Genomic DNA, 19,175 nt, shown 5'->3' with positions numbered 1-19,175 from the left:
CAACTGGAGGAAATAATCACATATCTTTCACTTTACATCAAAAGTTAGGAAAGATTAAGCTGAGGAAAGCATGTTGAAGACTGATACAGGCTGAAAGCTGGGCCTCTTTTGCCAAAGTTAGCCAAGTTGTGAATGCAAAATAAGTTTTAGAAGGAAATTAAAAGTGCTACTTCAGTGAGCACACAAATAATAAGTGAGCAAAACAGTCTTACTGGTGATCTGGAGAAAGTTTTAGTGGTCTAGACAGAAGATCAGATCAACCACAACATTCCCTTAAGACAAAGCCTAATCCAGGGCGAGGACCTAACGCTCTTCAATTCTCTGAAGGTTTAGAGAGGCAAGGCAGCTGCAAAAAAAAGTTGAAAGCTAGCAGAAATTGGTTCTTGAAATTCAAGAAAATAAGCTTTCTCTGTAACATAAAAGTTCAAGGTAAAGCAGTAAATGCCAATGTGGAAGCCACAAGTTATCCAGAAGATCTAGCAAAGATAATTGATGGAGGTGACTACACTAAACAAAAGATTTTCAATGTAGATGAAACAGCTTTTTATTGGAAGTAAATGTCATCTGGGATTTTCATAGCTAGAGAGGAGATGTCAATGTCTGGCTTTGAAGCTTCAAAATACAAGCTAACTCTCCTGTTATGGGGGAATGCAGCTGGTGACTTTAAGTTGAAGCTAACGCTCACTTACCATTCTGAAAATCCTGGGGCCTTTAAGAATTAAGCTAAATCTTCTCTGCTGTGTTCTATAAATACTCAGCAAACCCTGGATGACAGCATATCTGTTTACAGCATGGCTTACTGAACACTTTAAGCTCACTGTTGAGAACTACTGCTCAGAAAAAATGATTCATTTCAAAACATTACTGCTTACTGGCAATGCATGCTTTCTCAAGAACTCGAATGGAAATGAATGAAGTTCTGATGAACATGAAGCTCTGATGAACATGAAGATAAATATTGTTTTCATGCCTACTAATACATACCCATTCTGTAGCCCATGGGTCAATAAGTAATTTGAACTTTCAAGTCTTATTTTTTCAGAAAGATCTTTTGTAAGGCTATAGCTGCCTAGGTAGTGATTCCTCTGATGGAGCTGGGCAAAGTAAGTGTAAAACCTTCTGGAAAGAACTTACTATTCTAGATGTCATTAAGAACATTCATAATTTACAGGAGGAAATCAAAATGTCAACATTAACAGGAGTGTGGAAAATATTGGTTCAACCCCTTTGGATGACTTTAAGGAGTTCAAGGCTTCAATGGAATAAATAACTACATATATAATGGAAATAGCAAGATAATTAGAATTAGAAGTGGATCCTGAAAATGTGATGAATTATTGCAATTTCAAGATAAAACTTGAACAGATGAGAAGTTGCTTCTTCTGCATGAGCAAAAAAAGTGATTTCTTGAGATGAAATCTACTTCTGGTGAAGATGCTGTGAACACAAGAAGGAATTTAGAATATTACATAAACTTAGCTGATAAAGCAGTGGCAGGGTTCGAGAAGACTGAGTGGCTTGATTCCAGTTTTGGAAGAAGTTCTACTATGGGTCAGATTCTATCAAACAGCATCCAATGTTATAGAGAAATCTTTCGTAATACAAAGAATCAATTGATATGGCAAACTTCATTGTTAGCTTATTTTAAGAAATTACTACCTCAAAAACCTTCAACAACCACCACCCTGATCAGCCAGCAGTCATCTACATTGAGGCAAGAGCCTCCACTAGCAAAAAGATTATGCTTCCCTGAAGGCCCGTATGATTGTTAGCATTTTTAAACAAGCAGACATTTTTATATTAGGGTATGTGCATTTTTAAAGATATAATGCTATTTGACAATTAACAGATGACAATATAGTGTAAACATGACTTTTATATGCCCTGGGAAACCAAAAAAAAATGTGATTCACTTTATTGCAATATTTGCTTTATTATGGTGGTCTGGAACTGAACCCACAATATCTTTGAGGAATGTCTGTAATTATCTATAAAAAACTTCCAAATATAACAGTGATTAATATATATAAAAGTTCAAACAAATTATTAGTGTATACTCTAATATTAGGATTTTATGTACTAAGTGTGGGATCTTGCTGTGAAATTCAGGTTGTGTAAAATTTCAACTTCAAAAAAAAATTACATTTTCTTTTAATGACAAACTCTAATGACTTAAAGACTAATTTAAGCAAAGACAAACAAAATTACAAAAAAAATCACAACCGAAAGAGATTCTGCTAAATTCTTCTCCTAATTAATATAGAATTAATAGTAATAATAATAGAACACTAATAATCATTTTTCCTGTTTTAGAATCTATATTCTTTTGCTTTGGTTATTTTTTAGTGTATACTTTTTAGATTCCTTTTTTGCTTGGTTTACTCCTGTATGTTATATGGTCTCTAAGCCATCTGCAGCAACGAAGTAATGGGTAAAATATGTAAACAGCTGATATTGCTTTTCACTTTTATTTGTATTCAAACTTGTACAATACATTTGGAGCACACATATTTCAAGCACACAGATAATAATTTTATGTGATGGCAAATCAATTGATCAATAATATTGACATGATAATACTTTCATTTACAGGAAGCCACACTGGCCACTCAGATTCACCATATTTAATTCCTCCAGCCCCAAAGCCCCAAATTTTCTGTCTATTAATCTGGGTGACTTTGACTTTGAGTCTATGCCAAATGTGAACCGGAAAAAAAAGTAATCATCTAAATATTTAACCAAACACTCATTGTTTTTCAACCAATTTTTAAATTTTAGAATTAAGAATTTGAAATTTTTAAATTATATTTAATAGATAATGAGCTTTATAGTGTTCTTTGTGTCTAAATCCAGGCTTTGCATGAAAGAGCCCATGGTGAAGAAAACAGAGATATATTGGGTAACATATAATTGATTTCAGGATATTTATTTTTGGAGAACATTTTCAAAATGATGTACTTAGTAACAAATTAAATATTGTACACATTTAATTTTGAAAGCACCCTGAAGTTTTCAGCAAAACCTGTATCCTCTTAATCTTCTAATTATCCAATACATAGTGTGATTATTGACATCTAAAATATGGCAGTCAAACATTTAATAATATCATCCCATCCAGTTTGTAATGTATGAGACGGAGCTTTCCAGCTATAAATAAATATAGAAAAAAACAAAACAACTAGCTTGAAGTACCAAATGAGACTCTACATAATTATTTCAGGTTTATTTATTCACATCTGTTGCTATTACTGTAAAATGGTTTAAGTAGCCTTAAAAAATACAGTGTCTGCTAAGAATGTCCATGCTGGAGCAGCCTGTTTCTCCTTACTAGCACCCACACATGCTGCACCCTCAACCTTGCAGAAAAGCTTTGGCTTCAAATACACGTAAATTATTGCTAGATACCTAACTAACTGAATAATGCAGTTAGCATTGATAGGCCATGACCCAAGAGGTTTATCTGAAAAATAATCATTTTTCTAAAAAGTGATTATTTCTGTATATGCATGATACATTATTTCTTGTTAATCCTTGCCCTATCCTGTTTGTATTTCTCCTACTTTATAGACTATCTCAATAATTTAGAAGTGACTCCGGTTCCACATCACCTGATGAATTATGCCTTAATAAAAACATCTTCAATTTATTAATCAAAGATGACAAATTGAGTTATTTTTTCCTTCATGTTCATTGCCGAGTGTATGTATGCACGGTTTTGGTGAAAAGTCAAGTACTCATTGGTAAGAATATAATGAATGACATAGAATGGACTATGAAGTGTACATCTTCTGGGTTTCACACAGAAGTGAAAGTTCTCTTGATATTAATCTGCAGTTCAAATGCACCAGGTAGCTCCCTGAAGTGTAAAATTGCTAACCTCAAACTCATTTATATATTCAATGAGTATACATTGACTACCATGGCACCTCTACATTTTGTTAGGTATGGAGATGCGGCAGTGAACAAAGCAGACAAATTCCTTTTTTTTTTTTCAGAATAAAGCTGCCAGGGAACATATATTCAACTGAGAGTAGGAACATTAAACAAAATGGCTAACTAAAGTAAACAGCCTCTTAAAGAGTGATAAACAATATATAAGTGATACATAGTAAGTATAAAGCAGGATAAAGGAAGATGAAGTGTGAGGAATAAAGGCTAAAATTTAATATTCTACCATATGGAAATATAAAAATAAAAACTCATCCATTAACTTGGAGCGGATACTAAAAGAAAACAAATACCCCTACCCTGGTGGAGTTTACATTCTAATGTACTGAAGCAGAAAATAAAATAGATACAATCAACTAGTAAATTATATAGCATGTGAAATGAAAGTGTTACAAAAGAGAGAGACAGAGACAGAGAGATAGAGGTAGACAAAGGGAGGAAAGTGGGATTAGGATTGTGGTTGGATGAAAGGATAGAGTCAGTTTGCAATTAAAAATATGGTGGCCAAGGCAGACTTCATTGAAAATGTGAAAGTAAGGAAAGAATTAAGGAAGTTGAGAAATAGCCATGTAGATATTAGGGAAAGAGCATTCCAGGCAGGGGGAACAGCTAGAACATATAATCCAAAGATGGAGTTTGTAGATTTGTTCCAAAACACCACTGAGACCCATGTGATTGGAGGATGGTGACAGCTGGGAGGAACTGTAGGAGCTGAAGTCTCAGAGATGATGGAGGGGCTGAGGCATGTACAGCTTGGTGGGCTGTTGTGTTTACTCTCAGAGAGAACGTGAAAGCTATTGTTGAGTCTTAGCAGAGAAATTACATAATCTGACATATTTTAAAAAGTTTTTTTTGGGGGGGGCGTTATGTTCAGAATAGATGGTAGAAAAGCACAGGTAGAAAGAGGGAGTGTTCAAGGGGCTATTTTAGTACTACAGACAGAAAATGATGGTGGCTCAGAAAAGGATGGTAGTCTTGGAGGTGGGAGGAAGTGATTAGATTTTTTGACTACTAGGGCAGTATGTCAAGAGATGAGTAAAATAATGACAGATAAAGTAAAGAAGACCAAATAAAATAAAATTTAATACAGAATACTTTTTGGCTTTAGCCATTTGTTTTATTTACATAGGCAAAATGATTACATTTTCTAAATGTTAGGGGACCTCAAATAGATTATTCCCTTGTCCTGAAATTCCTTCTAAAAAGTAGTCAAACAGTTTATTTCTGAAATGAATGATTATTCATAAATTCTTATTTCAGTTGCAGACCTTGCTTACTTTTATATGTCTTTTAGGAGGACTCAAAAAATGTTCAAGAGCGTATCTTTTTCTTTGTGATGAATGTTACTGATTATGACTATTGAACTACTGCAAAATGTTTCAGTTTGTGCTTGATTTTCCAGGCAGTTATATTCAAGTTTTAGTTGCAAAAACAAATAAATATATGATGAAGACATAAACCAAACTGGAATATGCAAGTGTATATTACTATTAAATAGTATATTCTAGTATATAAGATTAATAAGGCAGCATAAACATGATTGTGAGCAGACCACAGAAATATTGTTGTAATATCAGTACATGAAGTCCTTTTGAATAAAGAAAACCTGTGCCATTTATTCATTCTCCAAGATGCTCTATCCAATGTAAGAATCATTAGCTAGTGGCTATTGGACACATGAAATAAAGGTAGTCTGACCTGAATGCACTGCAAGTTTAAAATATACACCAGATATTAAGCACTTATTATAAGAAAAGAATGTAAAATCTATCACTAGTATTTGTATATGGATTACACGTTAAAATAATATTGTGAATATGTTCTTTTACATAAAATTTACTATTAAATTAAACTTTCTTTTTTATACTTTAAGTTCTGGGGTACATGTGAAGGACATGCAGGTTTGTTACATAGGTATACACGTCCCATTGTGGTTTGCTGCACCCATCAACCCATCATCAACATTAGGTATTTCTCCTAATGCTAATAGGTATCCCTCCTAATGCAAGGAAGGGACTATCACACACCGGGGCCTGTCAAGGGGTAGGGGGCTAGGGGAGGGATAGCATTCTATTTCATAGTAATAATAAATGGAAAGCATCTCAGGTTACAGAAGAAACACACCGCCAGGGATTGGGCAGGCCTTGTTTTGAGTTCTGATAGTTTTTTACCTGTGAAGAAAATAATCTTTAGTATACTTTGTAATCTCTCTAATCAATGGTATAGCTTATTTGGAAATAATGTCCCCACTGTAGAATTTGATGAGAAGGATGAGGGGAAAAAAATACACATGAAGTGACTTAGCACATGATAAATGATTTTAATCCTCCTTCAATTTCTGGATCTATATAAAATACACATACATACTCTATTTACCCTGCCTTCATGTAGTGCTGATTTGTTATAATTCTACTCATTTTTTAACGCTTTACTTTAAATAGATTCTTTTTCAACATAATGCATTTTCTTCATGTGCTCTGAGTGATGTATTTTTTTCCTCAAATGATATTCTACCATTCTGTTGTAAATTAAATTGTTTCTGCAACATGTGTCACTCTACTGCAGCCCCTCTTTATTTTGTTTTCTATCGAACTGTTTTGAACCCTTAATGGATGCAAAAGCTATGTGTCTTAGTCTGTTTTGTGTTGCTATAACAGAGTATCTGAGGCTGGGTAATTTATAAGGAAAAGTAGCTTAGGTAGATCATGGTTCTGCAGGCTGGGAAATTCAAGGAGAATGGTGCCAGTGCCTACGTAACTTCTGATGAGGGCTTTTGTGCTGTGTCACAACATGGGAGAAGGTCAAGGGGAAATGAGCATGTATGAAGAAGCAAAATCCAAGGGGCATCCTGCATTATAACAACCTACTGATGCAGGAAGGAATCCACTCTCACAAGAACTAATCCAGTCTCACCAGAGCAAAAAGTAACTCCCTATAATAAGAAGAGAATGGCACCAAGTCACTGATTAGGAATCCATCTTAATACCCCAAATGCCTTTCTTTAGGCCCACCTCCCAATACCATCACATTGGGGATCAAATTCAACATGAGTTTGGTGGGAACAAACCATCTCCATACCATACCACTGTGCAAATAAAATTATTTATATTACCTGACTCAGGTAAATAAGGCAATCATATAATGCTGAACATTAAAATGCTAGTTTTATGATGAAGGAAGTGGCCTGTTAAGTCAACTAGTAGGAAATAAATAATAAAATCTATTCCAGCACTTAGGAATAGGTGGACATTTTTTGACTTTATGAAGGCATCGTAAACTGATCAATTTTATGAAAGGAGCTGAAAGACACTCTTAAGGCAGGCAGGTTATGGCGTTAGAGTCATAAAGAGAATAGAAGATAACTGGGCAAGATAATTCTGAGAACAAATATGTGCTATAGCTGAACAAATCTCTGCTATCACAGTGTTACACAACACTAATTCAGTTGGGGTTCTCATTTTTAAAAATGCATCTTCTAAACTAGAAAGGGCTAGGTATAGTTTTTTGGGGTTTTTTGTTGTTGTTTTGTTTTGTTTTTTGTTAACTTGCTGCTGCAAATGAGGTCATAAGGAGGAAATGCAGCTATAAGAATTATACTCGCAGCTTCAGGATGCAAATACCATTAAGAACTTTAATCTGAATCAATGCATACAGAGTCATGTAAAATAATGAAATTATATTTTAGTATGACTATGAAGATTTGCATGACCACCCAACCTCTCAGTAAACCAAGTTATCTTTCTTGCAATATGGGGCTTTGTTTATACTTCTATTTTAGAAACTATTTCCATTAAACAAGAATTGTAACTTACTTATGTTTTCCTGCAGCAAGTAGCACCAAAAAAAGTCCTCAAGAGGTATTTGTTGACCTGAACTAAATGCAGGAAGATAGGCTATAGGAACTGAAATTTTCTGACCCAAAGGTGATACACACACACACACACACACACGCACACACACACACACAGATATATATCTATATATACATATACATACATATATATATATTTTTTGAGTCAAAGTCTCTCTCTGTGGCTCAGGCTGGAGTGCAATGGCACCATCTCAACTGATGCAACTTCCATCTCCCAGGTTCAATTGATTCTCCTACCTCAGCCTCTAGAGTAGCTGGGATTACAGGCACGTGCTAATTTTTGTATTTTTAGTAGAGATGGGGTTTCATCATGTTGGCCAGGCTAGTCTGAAACTCCTGACCTATAATTTCTTTCTACCACAACTTTATACCATATAGAAGTATTTGAGTATAAATATCAAAGAGTTATTCTCCAATTTTACTAACTCAGAAAAAAAAATTTACCATTATGCCAAGAAGAATTTTTATAAGTTACATAAGAACTTTATGACCCAAACTAGCAAGACAATAAGCTACATCCAATAAACTGATTGAAGAACCTTGTTTTAGAGTGTTTAAAAAATATATACATATATAAACATACACACATATAGTTTAGGTACAGTGTAATATTTTCTAGAGGAAAATGAAATGACTGATTTCTTTTTAAATTAAAGTAACATGCCTATTAAATTATTTGGGAGAGTAAGATATAAAAATATATGTATCCCCCGTGTTCACACTACCAAAGACAACCATTGGGCCAAATTCTATCTTCATATTGTTCACTTTTACATTGTAATGTTTCTAATTCTATTCATGTCCCAATTCCTTGTTTTTTAAATATTATTTGTTATTTTCTTCAGTACTATTCTGTCTAATTGAAGGCATAATCCTTGTTATTGTATATGATGTATGATATTGGTTTATCTTAAATTTGAAAACTAATGGTCCCCGGATCAGGCTCAAACTATTTCTTAAAAAAAAATATTCACTGCTTAGCATCTGCAAATGATTGTATGAGATGCTAGAAATGCAGCATGAAAACAGCAAACATAGAGTCTGCAATCATAGAGCTTATATTCTTAAAATATACACAGTCATTAATTACTTAGGAAGAATGACAGATATTAATGAAGTCATATAACAGGGACTTGGTTTGTTTTGGGTTAGGTTTGGGAGAATAATCAAGGGAGCTTTTTGAACTAATGGTCAATTGAACTCCAGAGGGTAAATAGAAGATATCTAGATTAATATGGAAGAGAGGAATGACAATCATGAAGCTTATATGTGAAGGACCTGTTGTAGGAAAAAGCAAGTCACAATCAAGATGTCAATAGAAGACCAGGGTGGTTCAAAAAGAGAGAGAATGCAGGAATCGTGATCAAAGGTTAGGTGGGTAGGAGGTAGATTAACTCAGAATGAGGACAATGTGAACAATGTGAAGTCACCAAGGGATTTTAAGCAGGGAACTCATGTGGTATATCAGATTTTCATCTTCATAGACTCATTCTAGCAGTTTTGAGTGGGAAAATTTCATGTCTAGCAATATGACAAACTAGTTAACCATAGAAAAATTCCTCCTGGTTCAGGGAACTAAATTGCTTTATAACTTATTTAAAACTTTTTAAAGCATGTCTGAGCTTATGGGAAAGTAAGAGACTTTCTCCAATGCTAAAATAAAATTGCAGATTCATAAGAGAAAATGAAATGGAAAGCCCCATATGTCCTTAAAGATATAGGCCAATTCTTAACAACCCTGAGGGTGAGTCTTAGAGATCCATGCACAGGTCAATATATCTAAGCACAGTGGGGAATCGTTGGAATACCTACATAAAGACAGAATCCTTGAAGGATGAACTAGAAAAAAAAATCTACTACATTTGAGGTATACTCACATCTCTACCCTTTGGATGTGTGGCTACAGATAGAAAAATATGTCTCCCCTGAGAATCCTTAAGATGACCAAAATATGTGACTAAAATCTACACTATCTAAAAAACTCAAGTTGAAATTTGGGTTGTAATTATCCCACAGCTTACCAGAAACATTCTCAGCTCCTCCCAGGAAAATCACATTGAAAAATGTGACTGCAGGCCACCTTCCATAGAACCAAAATTCAAAATAAAACATAATCACGAAACACATGGGGAAATAAGCCACTCGAGAAAAAATCAACAGAAATAATGAACTGAACAATCAGAAAATCAAATACTGCAGATGTTGGAATTATCAGATGTAGAATATAAAATATCTGTTTTCATATTCTAAATGAACTGAAATACAGAACTAAAAGCAATAAACAAGGGCCTCAATGTGAGCAAATACATAGACACTTGCTTAATGACACTCTACAAAAAGATAATACAAGCAATGTTGAAAACTCAAAATTTTTTCATTAAAATAATAAGCAAGGATGGTTATGGTGGCTCATGACTATAATTCTAGCGCTTTTGGAGGCCAAGGTGGGAGGATTACTTGAGCTCAGGAATTCCAGATCAGCCTGGACAATTTAGTGAGACCTCATCTGTACAAAAAAAAAAAAAAAAAAAAAAAAAAATAGCAGTGCTGGTATGTGCTTGTAGTCGAAGCTACTCGGATGCCTGAGGCAAAAGGACTTCTGAGCCCAGGAAGTTCAGTGTGCTATAATGGCACCACTGCATTCTAGCCTGGATCACAGAGTGAGACCTTGTCCAAAAAAAAAAAAAAAAAAAAAAGAGAAAATGGGCAACCCACCACTACAGCTATTTTCATCCAACATTTTGTGGAAGGTACTAGCCTGTACAATAAGAAAAGAAAAAGAAATACACAACTTGAATAGTTGGAAAGGAAGATGCAAGACTGTCATTATTTGCAAATGATGTGCTTGTCAATATAGAAACCCAAAGGAATCTACAAACAAAATATTTAAAATAGGCCAGGTGTGGTGGCTCACACCTGTAATCTCAGCACTTTGGGAGGTGGAGGCAGATGAATCACCTCAGGTCAGGAGTTCAAGAACAGCCTGGCCAACATGGAGAAACCCCATCTTTATGGAAAGTACAAAAAATAGCTGGATGTGGTGGTGGGCACCTGTAATCCCAGTTACTCAGGAGACTGAGGCAGGAGAATCGCTTGAACCTGGAAAGGGGAGGTTGCAGTGAACTGAGATCACGCCACTGCATTCCAGCCTGGGCGACAAGAGTGAGACTTTGTCTAAAAAAAGAAAAAAAAATTAAAATAATGCAAGAGTTTAGAAACTTTGCTAAATACAAAATTAATATAAAAATCAATTGCATCTTTATATATTATCAAATACCAGGAAATGAAATTCAAATGTCATTTATAATAGTGAAACAAAATTCATATTGAATGAATAAACATAACAAAAATATGCAAGACCTTGAGGTAAAATACATGTAACTTTACTAAGTCATTTAAAACATATGATGTTTTGGAGTAAAAACCCAATATAACATAATTGCTAATTTTCCTTAAATCGATTTGATGAATCGACTTTCCTTCATCGATTTGATAAAACTGCAAAGCAAAATATAATGTATATTTTAGAGAACTGACTCTAAAAGATTTAAGGAATAGCAAAGAGCTAAGAGGAGCCAAAACACTGGTGTAGAGAATCAACAGGAAAGATTTTTTTGATATTAATTAAAATAGTTGTGATATAAGTATGGAATAGATCAAAGGGATGGAGAGAGCCCAGAAAAAGGTTCAAACATGGCAACATGTTTTATAATATAGCTGACAGTGCAAATCAGCAGGAAAATGCTAAAATATTCAAAATATGCATTCAAAATATTCAAAATATTCAAAAAATGCAACAATTTGTTATGTACATGGAAAGGAAAGTTATAAAATATTCCTAATATTATATACAGAATTCAATTTCAACTTCATCAAAGATTTAAATTTAAAAAGTAGATTTTTTGGACTTTTAGAAGAAAATAGAGAATTTGGGGTAGACTTTAAATATTGTAGGATTTCCGTCCGGGCGCAGTGGCTCACGCCCCAGCACTTTGGGAGGCTGAGGCGGGCAGATCACGAGGTCAGGAGATCAAGACCATCCTGGCTAACACAGTGAAACCGTGTCTCTACTAAAAATACAAAAAATTAGCTGGGCGTGGTGGCAGGTGCCTGTAGTCCTAGCTACTCGGGAGGCTGAGGTAGGAGAATGGCATGAACCCATGAGGTGGAGCTTGCAGTGAGCCCAGATCATGCCATTGCACTCTAGCCTGGGCAACAGAGAGAGACTCCCATCTCAAAAAAAAAAAAAAAATGTATACATATATATATATAGAGAGAGTTATATACAGAGAGTTATATATATATATATAAAATATATATAGAGAGTTTTATATATATATATATATAATATATATATATATAGAGAGAGTAGGATTTCCTAAACAAGAAATAAAAGGCATAAAGTACCCAAAGAAAAAAATTGAGAAAATTTACTACGTTAAAATTATGAATGCCTGACTGTGTGCAGCAGCTCAGACCTGTAATTTGAGCACTTTGGGAGGCTGAGGTGGGTGGATCACTTGAGCCTGGGAGTTCTGAGACCAGCCTGGGCAACATGGCAAAACCCCATCTCTACATATATTTTTTATGTATTTTATTACATAAAAATACAAAATTAGCTGAGTGTGGTGGTGTGCAGCTGCAGTCCCAGCTACTCAGGAGGCTGAGGTGGGAGGATGGCTTGAGCCTGGGAGGCAGAGGTTGCAGTGAGCTGAGATCAAGCCACTGCACTCCAGCCTGGGTGAAAGAATGAGACCCTGGCCCCTCCACCAAAAAAAAGAATGTCTGCTAATTGAAGTGCAGCATCAAAATAATATAAAGAAAAGCCATTTAATGGGAGAAGACATTTGCAACACATGTACCTGAAAAAATATTTGTTTCCAGAATTTAGAAATGATTGCTACACACCAGTAAGATGAGATAGAAATTTAATTTTTCAAATGAGTGAAGGACTTGAAAAACCTCTTCACAAAAGAAAAAATATAAATTTGCAATTAAACATATGGAATAGTGGGCAACCTCATTAGTAATAAGAATAATTCAGAATACTACTCAAAAAGTTACCAATTCAGGCACAAAGTTAGCAAAAATTAAAAATTCAGACATTCTTAGTGTCCATAAATATGTAAAGCAATGATAATACTATACACTACTGATTGAAAATGTGCTGAATCTGTAATCCATCATTTGTCGAAAAGAAGCTATTACACACAGGTACCAGGAGATATAGATATATGTTATATTGTTATTTTTAACAGAAGAAAAAACAAAACAAAACTAGAAATAACTCGAAGTCCTTCAGCAGTAAAGCAAACACATAAAGCATGGAATAGTCACAAGAGAAAACCATATGGCAATGAAAATCGTTTTTAGTAACTTTATCAACAAAAGTTTAAGTAATAAAAGCTATTGTTACAGAGTATGATTTCATGATTTTACTTATATAAAGTTTTTTAAAATGCAGCTGAAAAAATTAGCCAGGTGTGGTAGTGCATGCCTGTAGTCCCAGCTACTTGAGATGCTGAGACTGGAGGATCACTTGAGCCCGGGAGTTTCAGGCTGCGGTGAACTGTTAACATGTTCATGCCACTGCACTCCAGCCTGAGCAACAGAGCAAGACCCTTTCTCTAAGAAAAAAAAAAAAAAGTGCAGCTGAGCAATTGCTTGTTCAGAGATATAGATATATCTATTGCAATGGTTAATTATTAACACAACGTTCTAAAAGTGGTAACTTCTGGCAAGAGCGGTGGCCAAGGAGGACAATTTTGGCAGGGTTACTCAGAGCCTTTCAATGGTGTTGGTAATGGTCTAGTGCATGATAGTCACATTTGTGTTCGTTTTATTATTTTTTATAGTATGTGCCCATATTTGGTACTATTATATATTAATTATAATATGTGTTATAATGTGTGTTAAAACTCTTCTATAGATAAAACATATTTCATAATTTTAAAATATTTTTACAAAAGAAGAAAGAATACACAGAAATGGAAGATATTTGAAATTTTAAAAAAATCACTTGATAACCTATTGAAATTTTAGAAGAAAAAGATAATGATGTCTTGTTCTGTTGGAGACAGAAAAGAATCAATTACTAGAGAAATATGTAGGGTTTTTTTTAATTGACAGTATTTGTTGTTTTGATATTGTGATTGAGGCTATGTTTTAATAACAATTTCTAGTTTATTAACTTGTCCAACTTAGTGGATTTTGAAAGCATTTGCAGGAACATAGAATAATTATGTTGGTTTAGGGAGGCATTTTTTACTTATATGCCTCAGATAACTGGGACTAAATATATAATTAGCTCAGTAAATATTTGCCAAATAAATTAGATTAAAGTTTTGGAGAAGATGTAATCTTACTCATCTATAGTTAGAATTGACAATCTTAATTTTAGCAACTTGAAGTACTTTTGTAGAGTCTATATGTTATACTTATTTGCATGTGCATTCAAACAAATATGCAAATGTGTTCTCATGCTTGAAGCTTGTGCAAGTTACTGATTTATTTCCTCTTATCTCCAAACCATGCATTTTTGCCCTGCTTTATGATACTGTCGATGGACCTTGTAAATATTTCTTCCTTGCAGCTGGAACAATGTTAAGCTTTGTTAGTAGATGGAACCAGAGAGACCCTGCAGGAGGAGGAAATGACTTTATTTCTGCTTCTAGTGTCCTTTATTCTTCCTCCTCATGCAGCACTTGGCTGATGTGCAAGACACTCACTGGCACTTACCTACAAATGACACTGGCACTCATCTGCAAATAGATTTCAGTGGTTCCCAGAGGGTCGTTTCCTGGTGAGTTTTAGTGGTGCCCATAAGAGTAGCTTTTCAGTGGCTCTCACCAGCACCCTACCAGCCAGTTTTCTGCCTTGTAGGCCTAGCCTACAGCACCTCCAACAAAATTCTCTGCTATTCAGTGTGCAAAAGCCACCTTTTTAAACAAGATTTGAATCTCAACCTTGGTTAGGGGCTGGGGTAGATCCTCCCAGTGTATTTCTTTGTTAGTACTATGTCTTAGCCCTAGAGGTCATGGCTGCTTCCTAACTTCCTTGTTCTTGAATTCTTTAGAGTTTTCTTTACCATAGAGTTTTCTTTACTGGCGGAGTTTTCATTATCCCAGAGTTTCCTTGACCTCTGCTAGTGAAGAAATTAGCAGTTAATCTCTGTGGCCATATAATAAATCTTTGTGTTAAAATTTCCCATTCGGTTTACTCAATGGTTTCTGTCTCCTGACTGGATCCTGACTGATGCTCAAATCAAATGTCTTTTTGTGATGGGTACTCCTATAATTTTATAAGAACTACCTGACCTATCACCGCTTATGTATTCATTTCAATCTTAATCCTCTCCACTCAAAGGCTAAACTTAGAATTCTATTTAAACAGCTTTTTAAATAATTTTTATTTTTGCTATTAAGTGATCAGATTTTTCACCTTTCACATAATGACTATGGCAATTTTCTCTATTGGCAGCAGGCAAATTACCTCTGAAGAGTCCTTTGGAGAAACAGAATATCCAAAATTTCCATTAATTTTTTTTTCTTAGATTTAAAAGCATCACATTCTCTTTGAACAATGGAAAAATAAATAAATAACAAGGATAAATAAAAAAAAACACCCAATACATTTAGACAAATGATATATTTGTGTGCCACACAGAATAAATGGCTTCAATAATCATAAATGAATGCCCCTGAAATCACAATATTTTTTCTTGAATCAGACTTTATTCCAGGAGATAAGTAAACTACTCATCATCATCTGACTTTGTCTTCATTTGCTGCTGTTTTTCTGCTCATGGAAAATGAAAGGCCCCTTTTCTTTCACCTAAATGATTAATGGTGCATGCTAATCAAAGCACTTTTTCCGCATAGTTCACTGCAAGTGTGAGAAATATTGTCAGAAACTAAATGAACCTTTTGGAGTTGACTGATTTCTCCCAATTTTTGTGATATTACCCAACATGTAAATGACAATATTTTTTTAAAAAAGAAAAGTAGAAAACTTGCACCAAGTAGTTTCAGATTTCTGCTACACATTTGCAAGGCAGCTGAAACACAATCTAAATAAGTTACTTTTAGATTTTTCCTGATAAAATCTCTTGCATTTATAAGGCCTTAACAAAATATATTATAAGAAAATTAAAATTTTTGTCTTATTTTAATTGCTCCACTTTCTGTTTGGGGCAAATGTAAAGTTAACTACGTTCTATGTAACCTACTTCTCTTCCAAACTTATTGTACCATTCTGGCAAACAAAATTTTACATATATTAAATCAAATATATGCTATTGTAATTGTTAAACAGAGAATGAGATGTTGAATGTTCCACTAAATTTTGTATGTATAATTTGGAAGATTAAATATCATTTCAAAAAATTCACAGAATATATACTTATTGACTAATAATTATGAATATATTATCTCTATTTTATATTCACGTGCATATATATTATTTGTGTTTATATCAACACATTCAGAAGCTCACACAAAGGTGTATGCTTATTTTTATTAAGGGTCACTAAAACAGTTTAGAAAAAGTAAAATCCATGGAATTCATGGATGTTAAACATTGGTATTGAAAGGAAATTGAACTGTTAGGATTATGGTATATTGGAGTCCAATTTGTCTATGATGAACTATGGATGTTTTTCTGTTTTATTTCTTTTTAAACCAAGATAGATAGTTATCTCCCCAGAGAAAAGTTAATCCCATGGTAGTACAGAATTCAGAAAAGGTTTCGACTTAACTAGAGAGTCTGGGTTCAATTTTATGTTTGCCCTATGAATTTGGACCAATTAGCTTAGTAGTTTGGGCCTTAGTAGCCCCATCTATGATACAGGCAATACTTGTATTAGGCCATTCTTGCATTGCTGTAAAGAAACACCTGAAGTTGGGTAATTTACAGAGAAAAGAGGTTTAACTGGCCCACAGGTCTGCTGGCCTTACAGGAAGCATGGTGCTAACATTTGCTCAGCTTATGGCGAGGCCTCAGGAAACTTACAATCATGGCAGAAGGCAAACAAGGTGCAGGTGACTTACTTGGCAAAAGTGGAAGCAAGAACAAGCAAGGAGGGAAGTGCCACACACTTTTAAACAAACAGATCTTGTGAGAACCCACTCACTATCACGAGGACAGCACCAAGGGGATGGTGCTAAACCATTCATGAGAAAACAACCCCCACGATCCAATCACCTTCCAACAGGCCCCATCTTGAACAATGGGGATTACATTTCAACATGAGATTTGGAGGGAACATTCAAACTGTATCAGTGCCCACCTCAAACTGTTGGATGGACTAAATTAGGTGATGCGTGTAAACCACAGAGTTCAAATCTAATAACAATGTAGGTTACTTTCTTTGTCTATTATAGGCCTTTAATCTCATCTCCAGCACTTAGAGAAGCATTTGGTGCAAAAGTAATTGTGGTTTTTGTCATTGAAAGTAATGGCAAAAACTGCAATAACTTTGGCACCAATCTAATATATAATCAAAAAACCTTTCTAAAATGGGATAGAAAGCCCAAGACTTCTGCAATTATAGTATATTTTGCCCTTTTAAGGTCCATCTAGGGATGGCTCACACAAATGAAATTGTAATCATCAATTTTTGATGATGAATTCTTGTTGCCAATTAGTGATAAGACCTGATAAATTTAGAATGAACTGAAGAAATGGAGCAAAACATAGGTCACTTTAGAATCTTATAGATTTCCCTGAATATTACTGGAGTAAAATAAACATACAGAAAATGTGCAGCCTGATGGATTTTCATACATTGAACACCCTCGAATAACCAACACAAAGGCCAGACAACAAACACTGCAAGAACCCCAGAAGTCCCCATTCATTTCCTTCCAGCCACTACTCCCCACCCCACCCCAAGGACAAGCACTATCCAGGATTCTAATGGCAGAGATTAGTTTTGAGAATAAGTTCCATTAAAAAATTTTTCAGTTTTCTAGTCATTTAAGACCTTTAGTTAACAAATATTTATTTGGTCACTTCTAATGTTCCAGGAATGACACTGGATATACTCTAGTGAGTAAGATAACACGGTCTCTTCCCTCATGGAACTTATGGTCCAGTAAGTTATAAAACGGTGAAGTAAAAAAAAAAAAGAAAGAAAGAAAGCAATTCTCACCCAATAATATGCCTTTATGGAGTCAAAAATCTCAATTTATTTAGATAGCTAGAAATTGATTTATTGATACCTATAAATTACGAGTGATTTGGAATTCTCCAGATCAGCAGTCGATCATCTTTTTCACAACAGACTTAACCCTAAGGCATTATCTCTATAAATTCTACTTAGAATCCACAGTAAACTTAAAAGCTTTTATGAGCAAATAAGCAGATATTTTAGTAAAATTATAAACTTACTAAGAAAAAGCAGGGAAATGTGGGACTATGATGTTTTCTCTAGCTCATCATATTCAGTTATGTTCTATGGAGTACAAGCTGCATCATAAGTTGATAATGTTCTTCAATAAATATTTGAAAGTCACATAAGTCTAGAATATGGTGAATTATACAAAGATAAACAGATTTTAAGTAAATTATAGAATTTTACATAGCTTTTAATGTTAATATTATTTCTGATTATCCAAGGGTGAAGCGATTATATGTATAATTTTCCAAGCATATTATATCACAGAAAACATTTCTTCATGAGCCATCTTCTTAAAACAAAATTCTAGGAGAAAGATAATGTAGCATAATGGTTGTCGGGGCAGAAAGATATGATACCTTTCCTCACTCATCACAAATGTCACGGCCAATACTCATATAACAAAAGACAGCTTAACAAGAGAAAACAGCAACATATTTATGTAATCAAAGTTGTATGTGCCATAGGAGTCTTCAGAAAGGCGTTTAGATTCTTCTTGGCCTCTCTGTGTAGCTTTCCTTTCCTCTGGGTATGGGGTAGAACGCTTGTCACGTGAAAGTCTTAGGGAAGAAGGAAGAATTTTAGAGAGTAACCATTTTAGGTTTTATGGCTTTCATTGGGAAGAAGAGTTCCAGTTTCTGTGAACCTCGGGCAAGAGGAATTTTGTCTTCTGTAACTTGTTTTGGGAGAAAAAAAAAGGCTGAGACACCTTGCTTCTGAGACTCTTCTAGTATCCAGTTCAAAGTACTCAGCATACCAAATTACTATACTTGGGAGTATTGTGTTCCAAGCCATGACAAAGTTAAGAAAGTGTTTTGGTGCGTAGCATTTCTGTATTTAAGTATCTCACGTAAAACAAAGTCTGGACATTTCTGAGCTGTAATTCTATCATCTATAAAATAGAATTAATTTTATAAAGCACATAGAATGGTCATCAAAATCAAAGGAGATACCATAAAT

Source organism: Chlorocebus sabaeus, chromosome 15, assembly GCF_047675955.1.
Source record: "Chlorocebus sabaeus isolate Y175 chromosome 15, mChlSab1.0.hap1, whole genome shotgun sequence".
NCBI lineage: Eukaryota > Metazoa > Chordata > Mammalia > Primates > Cercopithecidae > Chlorocebus > Chlorocebus sabaeus.
This window is presented reverse-complemented; position numbering follows the sequence as displayed.